Raw genomic sequence first — 11,317 nt, forward strand, 5'->3', positions numbered from 1 at the left:
CCTTGGGCTCTAATAAGGCGGGTTTGCTCCCAGCTTCCCTGGTGTAGCCATTGTTGTTACTTCACCAGAAATGCCCTGAAATCCTCAGAGTATAGATGAAGGGAACTCTGGGAGTAAAGAGAAAAAAGCCTTTTTTTTTTTTTATGATTTTTTATTATATTATGTTAGTCACCATACAGTACATCCCCGGTTTCCGATGTAAGGCTCGATGATTCATTAGTTGTGTATAACACCCAGTGCACCATGCAATACGTGCCCTCCTTACTACCCATCACCGGTCTATCCCATTCCCCCACCCTCCTCCCCTCTGAAGTCCTCAGTTTGTTTCTCATAGTCCATAGTCTCTCATGTTTCATTCCCCCTTCTGATTACCCCCCCTTTCTTTATCCCTTTCTTCCCCTACTGATCATCCTAGTTCTTATGTTCCATAGATGAGAGAAATCATATGATAGTTGTCTTTCTCTGCTTGACTTATTTCACTTAGCATTATCTCCTCCAGTGCCGTCCATGTTGTAGCAAATGTTGAGAACTCGTTCTTTCTGATAGCTGAGTAATATTCCATTGTATATATGGACCACAACTTCTTAATCCAGTCATCTGTTGAAGGGCATCTCGGCTCCTTCCACGATTTAGCTATTGTGGACAATGCTGCTATGAACATTGGGGTGCATATGGCCCTTCTCTTCACTACGTCTGTATCTTTGGGGTAAACACCCAGTAGTGCAATGGCTGGATCATAGGGTAGCTCAATTTTTAACTTTTTAAGGGACCTCCACACTGTTTTCCAGAGTGGCTGTACCAACTTGCATTCCCACCAACAATGTAGGAGGGATCCCCTTTCTCCACATCCTCTCCAGCAATTGTTGTCTCTTGCCTTGTCTATTTTTGCCATTCTAACTGGCGTAAGGTGGTATCTCAGTGTGGTTTTGATTTGAATTTCCTTGATGGCTAATGATTTTGAACATTTTTTCATGTGTCTGTTAGCCATTTGTATGTCTTCATTGGAAAAGTGTCTATTCATATCTTCTGCCCATTTTTTGATTTGTTTATTTGTTTCTCGTGTATTGAGTTTGAGAAGTTCTTTGTAGATCTTGGATACCAGTCCTTTATCTGTAGTGTCACTTGTAAATATATTCTCCCATTCTGTGGGCTGCCTCTTAGTTTTTTTGACTGTTTCCTTGGCTGTGCAGAAGCTTTTTATCTTGATGAAGTCCCATAAGTTCATTTTATCTTTTGTTTCTCTTGCCTTTGGGGATGTGTCATGAAAAAGGTTGCTTTGGCCGATGTCGTAGAGGTTGCTGCCTGTGCTCCCCTCTAGAATTTTGATGGATTCCTGTCTCACATCGAGGTCTTTCATCCATTTGGAGTTTATTTTTGTGTATGGTGTGAGAGAGTGGTCAAGTTTCATTCTTTTGCATGTAGCTGTCCAATTTTCCCAGCACCATTTATTGAAGAGACTGTCTTTTTCCCACCGGATGTTTTTTCTTGCTTTATCAAATATTAGTTGCCCAAAGAGCCGAGGGTCCATTTCTGGGCTCTCTATTCTGTTCCATTGGTCTATGTGTCTGTTTTTGTGCCAGTACCATGCTGTCTTTGTGATCACAGCTTTGTAGTACAGCTCGAAATCCGGCATTGTGATGCCCCCAGCTTTGTTTTTCCTTTTCAACAGTTCCTTGGAGATTCGGGGCCTAGAAAAAAGCCTTTTACCTCAACTCAGCTTCCTGTCCAAGTTTCATGCTGCAGGATGGATCACTCCTAGGATGACATCTATTTCTTTCAGGAGAAACTATAACCTCAACAAACGTATGTGATTTGACCATATGTCCTTTAAAATGAAATCGATCGAAAATTGATCACCAACCAATGGTCGGCCTCTGTTATATCAGCACAGTGTAGGGACCATCCGTGGCCCAGTGCAGGTCAGACGGCAGATCCTAGCTCTTTCTTTTCTTTTTTCTTTTTTTTTTTTTTAATATTTATTTATTTATTTATTTATTTATTTATTTCACTGAGAGAGAGTGAGCAAGCAGGGGAAGGGACAGAGGGACAGGGAGAGAGTCTTAAGCAAGCTGACTTCCTACTGAGCAGGGAGCCCAACGCAGGGCTGGGTCCCAGGCGCCTCAGATCATGACCTAAGCCAAAATCAAGAGCCAGAAGTTTAATCAACTGAGCCACTCAGGCACCTCATTAGCTGTTTATTTTCAGTCTCACCATATCAAGGAATCAAAACCTGCTAGGGTTTGACCTTACAGCACAGCCTACTATTTAAAAGTTTGAATAATCTGAGAGAATGTATGCCAAATTTTAGTAGTGGTTTCATCTGGCTAGTGGATTACAGGCAGTTATTTCTTATTTTTATGTATCTGCATTTTATGATCTTTTTATAAAACATTTTGGATAAAATAAAAATTTTTAAAGAAAGTAGTATCAAAAAGAAAATTATTCTCTTGGCTTTGTATAAAATAGTCTGGAGACGGTTGATGCTTGAAACGGGGAAAGCTACTTAATAGTAGGAAAAGAATGGGGGCCCAGACTAGGACTGTAGAGATGAAAAGATATTTATGTGGCAATATTGACAGGAATAGATGACATAGTTGGGTATAAAAATGGTAGTGAATGTTCAAAGATGACCCTCAGTTTTCTGGCTGCAGAGAATAAGTGAATGGTGCTACTTTAACCCAGGTAGGAGAGGCAACGAGAGAGTGCGTGAAGGGAAAGATGGCGAGTTCAGTTGCGGACATGTGTAGTCTGAGGTAACTGGGGGATAATCAAGCAGAAATTACTAGTAGCAAGTTGGATTTGAAGCCCAGGAGAAATGCTGAAAAATGGTTCAGGCTAGGAAGCAGTTGCTGAGGTTAGGGCAAAAGTCAGGGTTCTGGATGAGATTACTGGAGAGAGTAAGCACAAAGAGAACAGAAGGCAGCTGGAAAGCATTCATGTTCAAGGCATGAGCAGAAGATGAAGAGCCCAAGGAGAGATTTTCCAAGAATGAAAGAGCAACCCAGAAGAACGGGGCCACAGAAATGAAGGGAATGATGGCAACCCTTCTCAGTGAATTCTCACTTCCTGTGGGCTGGCGACTGTGTTTGACCCATGTGAGCTGTAAACATCTGGCAGCCCTACATGGAGGATATCGCCGTGCTCCTTTATAAAGAAGGAAACTCTTATCCCCAGAGGATAAGAAATTTCAAATCCAAACTGGCCTTTCTGATTTTGAAGACGTTCCTCAGTGCCATGCTGCTCTGTTAGAATGTACTGTAAATCACTCTCTCTGCTGGCCTGTATCAAGATGGAATCTAGACTCTTGCCACAGTTCTCCAACAATAGAACGGATGGCTAGCTGGGTCTTCTTGGCACAGCTATATCAACTACCTCAGAAGCCCTCTCTTTGATATCCAGCAATTTTCTCTAGTTCTAAGACCAATGCCTCATTCTTGGAAGATTGTGAAGTGCGTTGTACATTACCCCTGCAAATTACCGAGGGAGCTAGGTAACATTTACTGATATACACTCATATATCATAGGGCACACCTCTGATTTCCTAAAAAAATTATTTTTTGAAGAAAGTAGCTTTACTTTCTGACTTAAAAAGTAAAAATAATTGAAAGATTAAATTATAGATAATAATTTTAAAGATCAATAATTATCTTTTAAATAGCCAAAGAAATATGTAATATTTTGAGGTATCAAGTAATTTCAGGATGTTCCATTTGGACAGAATAGAGGTAAATATTTGCCAATGGATTAACAAGAGAGCGCCAGTTAGAAATCATATGATTCTGCAATATAAAACAGCCAAGACATAGACATCATTGATACATTTTATGGCACGTGGAAAAAAATTAATAAAATATTATGGTGGAAGTAAAAGAAATTCAAGGTGATCAGACCTAGTTTCTTAGGCATTTACTGAATTTCTCTGTGATTGGCAGATTGAGATGCAAGAAAAAAATTCTGAAGCCATATTTCTCTTAAGACATAGTAAATTTTGGGTGCATGGGTGGCGCAGTCAGTTAAGCGCCTGACTCTGGGTTTTGGCTCAGGTCCTAATCTCAGGGTTGTGAGATTGAGCCCCATAGCAGAGCCCCACGTGGAGCCCCGAGCTCAGCACGGAATCTGTTTGAGACTCTCTCTCCCTTTGCCCCTCGTCTCCTACTGTAAAACAAAAAAATAAATCTTTAAAAAAACAAGGAGATAGTAAATTTCAACATACAATGTAATTGTACAGAAGTACAATAGCTGCATGCCAAGATCCTGAATTATTTTACCCCCTCAAACAGAATCATACCAGTTTTCTTTTCCTAAGATTGATCTGGGCAACTCCAGAGTTTTGATAAGAATTATGGAAGGAGGAGCGCCTAGGTGGCGCAGTCGTTAAGCATCTGCCTTCGGCTCAGGGTGTGACACCGGTGTTCCGGGATCGAGCCCCACATCAGGCTCCTCCACTGGGAGCCTGCTTCTTCCTCTCCCACTCGCCCTGCTTGTGTTCCCTCTCTCGCTGGCTGTCTGTCTCTGTCAAATAAATAAATAAAATCTTTAAAAAAAAAAAAAGAATTATGCAAGGAAGATTTCACTGACTTCACCAACACTCCGGGAAAGTGACTGAAGGATTGATCAGGCATCCTCATTTCCTGGCTCACTTAGTCCCTTCCTGCAATTGCAAGTCGTATAGTTCTTTAAAGAAATAAAATGATTGACCCAGGAACCAGGATTCTAAACAAATGGAACTATGTTGTGGCTAAGGAAGATATGCAAGATCAGGGACCATGAGGCCGCCAGAAACCAGCCCTATAGGAATACCAAAGAAACTTGGTCCCAACTCTTGTTACTGCTTTTTTTCAAGATTTGTGTGTGTGTGTGTGTTATCGCTTTTAATACTAAGAGTCAAAAGAAAATATTCAGTGAAAATAAAAAAGCAAACTCAAAACAAGTGAGTTTAGAGAAGACAGAATAAGTGATGGTAGAGAGTACTTAGTCAAACAGTCATGCAAGAGCAAAAGGGCACATTTATGCCAGGGAGATAAATATCTAGAGAGAGATATATATCTCTATATATCTATACATCTGTCTGTCTGGAGATAGAGATAGACATTTAGCTGCCATGATTTTTAACAAAATAGTGAGAGAGGCTTGGCAGAATCTGACAGATTAGATTAGATATACATGTTTTTGTTTGCGTTTTGAACTTTAAAGTAAAAATTAAAAATGGCCGAGGAGCCAACTTTCATGACAAAATCAAGATGTACTCTTAAGGCAAGACATCACTACAGGGCTTTTTTGAAAGCGAGGGTTCATTCTGCATCAATTCTGGAAGGAACAGGACAGTGATGCCGCACTTCCAGAATTCTATAACATTCTTTCTGACTCTAAGATCTCTCCCCTGTCATGCTCTTCTTGGCTGACTCTTCTCACACCACAAGAGAATTTATTAGTTCTGAGGAACCTCTTGCCACCCTTGGGTGCGGCTGGAAGCATCCCGGTTCCCTGCTGCCCCCAGTTGCACTATGACATAGTAGCCCCACTTTTACCACCAATTTCTGAACCCCGGATGAAATTCCCTAGACCAAAGACTTCTGGCTTTCGTTGGTTCTCTACTTGCATTAATTTTTTTAATAGACTTTATTTTTTAGAGCAATTTTAGGTTCACAGAAAAATTGAGCAGAAACTACTGAGATTTTCCTACCCCCACACGTGCATACATTCCCCCACAATCAGCATCCTACACCAGGGGGCTATATTTGTTACAGTTAATGGACCTCCATTGATACATCATTATCCCTCAAAGTTTATAGTTTGCATTGGGGTTCACTCCTGGTGTTGTACATTCTATGGGTTTTGACAAATATATAATGACATGGACCCACTACTATAGAATAGTTTCACTGCCTTAATTTTGATTAATTTTTAAGTTAGGAAACCTACCAATCAAATTTAATTAAACAAAAAGACACCTGGATAACAAAAACAAATTGCTTAAGCCACTGCCACCTGGAACAGAGATGGTTAAATAATATGAAATCAAAAAGTGTCTGTTGGCTTAACTCACTATCCAATTATTCTTTGTAGGTAATATAATTGTAGAGGGGGTTTATAAGGTCTTTTTTTTTCTTGTAAAGATTTTGTTTATTTATTTGACAGAGAGAGACAGCGAGAGAGGGAACACAAGCAAGGGGAGTGGGAGAGGGAGAAGCAGGCTCCCACTCAGCAGGGAGCCCAATGTGGGGCTCGATCCCAGGACGCTGGGATCATGACCTGAGCCAAAGGCAGACGCTTAACGACTGAGACACCCAGGCGCGCAAGGGGGTTTATAAGGTCTTAACTTAAGTTCAGCGGCTAGCAAATTGCTCATAGCAGAGAGCTGACCGCATTCTAAAATGAAAAAAAAAAGAAAGAACCATAGGTGAAAATAAAAAGCATGATCAGAGTTTCATGCATTCTAAGGCCATGGCCTCCCCCCAAATAATCACATCATCATTCAGAGTGTCCATATGAACTCCGCTGATCAGTAGACACCATTGAAACCACGTTCCTCTTTCACGTGACAATATGTATCCACTCAGCGTCTTTCCTCATCATTATGGATTTTGACCTTTTCATTCACTGTTTCCTGATCCCTGAGCCCAAGAAGTTTCTCTGCCTCCCAGACCCCTAGCTCATTCAGTGCTTCTCTGAGGCTACTCCCTTCACCCGAGATGCTCAAATCACCAGACATACAGACCTCAGCTTCATCAGCTATAGCCCAGGTTACTAACATTTGCCTTTCAGGGCGCCTGGGTAGCGCAGTCGTTGAGCATCTGCCTTCGGCTCAGGGCGTGATCCTGGCGTTCTGGGATCGAGTCCCACATCAGGCTCCTCCGCTATGAGCCTGCTTCTTCCTCTCCCACTCCCCTGCTGTGTTCCCCTCTTGCTGGCTGTCTCTCTGTCACATAAATAAATAAAATCTTTTTAAAAAAAAGGGAATAGTTTTATTATCTTCTGAGCTTCTAAATTATCTATAATTATTTTGACAAGTATTACAAATATTTATGTATTTATTTTTCCCTCCCATTGGATTGTAAGCTTCCTGAGGCCAGGATCCGCTTTGCTCATCTTGGTATCCCCTGAACACATAGCAAGTTTAAGCACAAAATAAACGCATAAACACCCCATTTAGGAACTGTCAGAATATCAATTCTATCTGTAGCACAGAGAAGTGAACCAGCTTCCCCAGGACAGAAAACGGGCTAGTTACATATTAACGTGATTCAAACCTAGTGCCTTGTTCCTACTAAGAGTAATTTCCTACAAGGTCCTGATAGTCCAATTACACAACACAGGACTAAACGCAATTACCGATCTAAGGATGATGAGCTCCAAAAATCTCCAAACTACTGAAAGATTAGGTTGTAAAATGCACGAACCACTTGAAATTCCCTTTCTCTCTCTCACGTAGGGATATGGCTGAAGTTCATTCACGACCACCTGTCTGTGAGGTGGTAGCGTTGTGTTGGAAAGAGGCTAAGACTTGGAATCTGACAGCCCCATCTCTGTCGCATGTGTGTTGCAACTGAGTAGAAATGACAATCTCTGTCAAAGCCATGGTTTTCTCATTTCCAACATGGGAATAAAGATTTGCACATCGAAGATTACTGGAAGAATTAAATGACATGGCACACATGAATGTGCATTCCAAAAATTCCAACATACTGTTAATATGTACGCAACATGGGATCATAATTCTCATTCACATAAGTGTATTTTTGTTTTTTTTTTTAAGATTTTGTTTATTTATTTGAGAGAGAGAGAGAGCACAAGCAGGGGAAGCTGCAGAGGGAGAGGGAGAAGCAGACTCCTCACTGAGCAGGGAGCCCAGTGTGGGGCTCGCTCCCAGGACCCTGGGATCACGACCCGAGCTGAAGGCAGATGCTCAACTGACTGAGCCACCCAGGCGCCCCTGCATTTTTGTGTCCTTAAGCATTCCCTTCGATAAATTAATGTGATGTCTGGGACTTGCTTTATAACAGAGATGGGGCAGGAGGTACAGGATAAGAGAGGAAGAGGGCTGGCCACCTGCGGATGCTTATCAGCACTGGGTGATAGATACACAGGGCTCTGAAAAATTCCATCCTGAAAGATGGGATTAGGCAATGGCATACAATTAAGAATTAATTTCAGGGGCGCCTGGGTGGATCAGTCGGTTAAGCATCCAACTCTTGATTTCGGCCAGGTCATGATCTCAGGGTCATGGGCTCTAGCCCCCGGTCAGGCCCCACACTGAGCGTGGGTCTTCCTGAGATTCTCTCTCTCTGCCTCTGCTCTTGCCCACTACCTGCACTCTCTCTCTCTCAAAAAAAAAGAAAAGAAAAGAAAAAGAATTAATTTTAATATAATTTGAGAAACAAACCTTAGCTTCCAGAATGCTGCAGAAAATCATTTTAGAAAGTCAGAGAAGCATTTGAAAAACTGATGAAATGTATATACAATAAAAAACACAGTGAGGCCTCTTTTTAGAGGGATCTCCAGAATCCTGCAGCCTGGCCAAAGATGCCGTTCGGACTCTGGTCCCTAAATTGCCATGGACTCCGGTCAAGATCCAGCTCTGGTAAGCCAATCTTTTTATTTTAGAGTAAAACACTGCTGTTCCGGGAGACCGTTGGTCCAATGCCCCCCTATGAGCCTAGGGACCCTGATATTCATCAGACAGTTTTCTTCCCCCCTCTCTCTTAGGGAGAAAAAAAATGGAATTAACAGACTATAACTCTTAAGCAACTTACCACCAGGCGCTGCAAGTCATTTCCCAAAAGACAAATATTGCAGCAAGGGAAGGATATGTTATGTTTGCAAAATGCCTGTAAGAGTTTTTCTGTCACATAAACTACGTGCACCTTTGCCAATTAGGGTAGTTATTAGAGAAAATCTGTGCAGCAGACACACCTCCAAAGGGAAGAGGGCTAGGGCTGAATGTCTTTTCAACATCTTCTATTCTCCAGGAGGCGGTAGGGGGTAGAACACTGCTGCCCTTCGGAACAGAAATGCACTCAGGGTCATAGAGCCCGGCTGTGTGTTGCAGGCGAATTCCTTTATATCCACTTTTGCCCAAGTAAATAAGAGTTCGGGATTGTTCCAAGATTTTGTGAAGAAATATTTCATTTGTCGATGCTCCCAAACCAATGAGAGGAATATCTAGATATTGCTTAACATGGTTTGGGGCAGAAAACAAAGCGGACAGTAGAAAAACCCTTTGACTGATCATTGACTTCTGGTGCCCTGACATTTCCACTCCTCGCTAACCCTAGAGAATCAGAAGTATGCTTTTGGCAAGGTCCCAAATCAAATACCTTTTAAGGTCATCCTACTCTGCAAAAGCAGGCACATAATCAATGTTACATGCATTGATCTTAACCCTACATTCTGTGTTTCTTGAACTGTGCAAGTAAAATGAAAATAGAAGCCAAAATATTGTGACTTGCCAAATACCATGGAATTGCATCATACGCAAATTAATTTATGAACCTGTATCAAGGGAATTGAACCATAAGCCTTTGGTATGGGGTAAAAATGGGAAGAGGAGGACAAAAACATCACATGGGTGATGAGAAGGAGGAGGAGGTGGGGAGGAGGAGGGAAAGGAAAGGATTTAAGTGGCGCAGGTGATCACTCCCAGAGGCTGCTGAGTGTGTGCGGGAGAGGTCAAATGTCACCTAAGGACTGAGAACTTGACCCACTGAGACAATGGTCCTGGCCAGCAGGACAGACAGGGATTCGCAAATAGCTCATCCAGGAGCTTAGTTTTCCAGAAGTAACTTTCACTAAGTGTTGCCATTAGAACATGCAAAACACTTCACTATTGAAATGGTGGCAGTACCTTGCACAACTTCCTGAATTGTACCACTCAATGCCAAGAATACATACTTATTTTAAAATTATTAGGAACTTTTTTGCCACGAGATGATAGATAATCAACAAGTTAAAAATACCCTTCAACATAAACACCACATATAAAAGGCAACTCCTCCCGAAATTAGCATTGTACAGACATATGCAAATTTTGGAATGCCAAAGGGTCAAGAAACAAACTCCTTTGGTGTGTGAAACACACTCATTGGTCCCAAATCAAAACACACTTAGAGGTCTTCATTGGTCCTTTGCTTTGTCTTGAATTATTATGGGAGGAGGGGGACAAAAGCTGGTGATAAGGTCTATTTTCTCTCTATCCTGATTAACATGTTATATTTTAGTTAAAACCAAAGGAACCATCTAGTATATCTGGTATATTATCCATATTGGACAATCGGAGTGGATCAGAGTTTTTCCTGTTTCTATTTATTTGAGAGAGAGAGAGCATGCGCGGGCATAGGCGTGGGGGGGGAGGGGCAGAGGGAGAAGCAGACTCCCTGCTGAGCGGTAAGGGTAAGACTGGGGGCTCAATCCCAGGCACCTGGGGTCATGACCTGAGCCAAAGGCAGATGCTTAACCAACTGAGCGACCCAGGCGTCCCACCTGCTTGCTTTTTAATATAAATAAGTAGGCCCTGAGAAATGTTTTAGGCAGGCCTCCCCGTGCCCCGCTGTGCATTTTCAGTACTGCTCGTTCAGCCTGACCTAATAATGCCTCTGCCTCAGGCGACCTCTGTTCTCCTATTGGACACATTAAGGACACTCGATGTGCTCAGACACATGTAACATCATTCGCACCATCAGGGAATCAAGTAGCTCAGGAGGTGAGGTGATCCTGCCATCTCCGTTGCCTGTTTATTTGTTTGAAGATTTTATTTGTTTGTTTGACATAGAGAGTGAGAGTGAGAGCATGAGCTGGGAGACAGAGGCAGAGGGAGAAGCAGGCTCCCCACTGAGCAGAGAGCCTGACACGGGGCTCAACCGACTGAGCCACCCAGGTGCCCCTCCTTTTTTTTTTTTTTTTTTTTACGATTTTTAAATTTATTTATTTGAGAGAGAGAGAGAGAGACACAGCATAAGCGGGGGAGGGGACAGGCAGAGGGAGAAGCAGACTCTCCGCTGAGCAGGGAGCTGGACGTGGGACTTGATCCCGGGACCTGAGATGATGACCTGAGCCAAAGGCAAGAGGCTAAACCGACTGAACCACCCAGGTGTCCCTTTCTTTTTCCTTTTCTTTTTCTTTCTTTCCTTCTTCTTCTTTTTTTTTTTTTTTTTTTAGGATTATTTTATTCTCCCATCTCCTAAGACAATCAGGAGTTGAGGTGATAGGTAAGAACCAGGAGAAAGACATCCCCCCCCCCCGCCACAGTGGACTCATGACCTTGAAAAGGCTTTGGAGAGGACCACAAAGGACACTGTTCCCCTCATCCTGACTGTGAGAT

This window comes from Ursus maritimus, unplaced genomic scaffold (genome assembly GCF_017311325.1).
Source record: "Ursus maritimus isolate PB19 unplaced genomic scaffold, ASM1731132v1 scaffold_31, whole genome shotgun sequence".
NCBI lineage: Eukaryota > Metazoa > Chordata > Mammalia > Carnivora > Ursidae > Ursus > Ursus maritimus.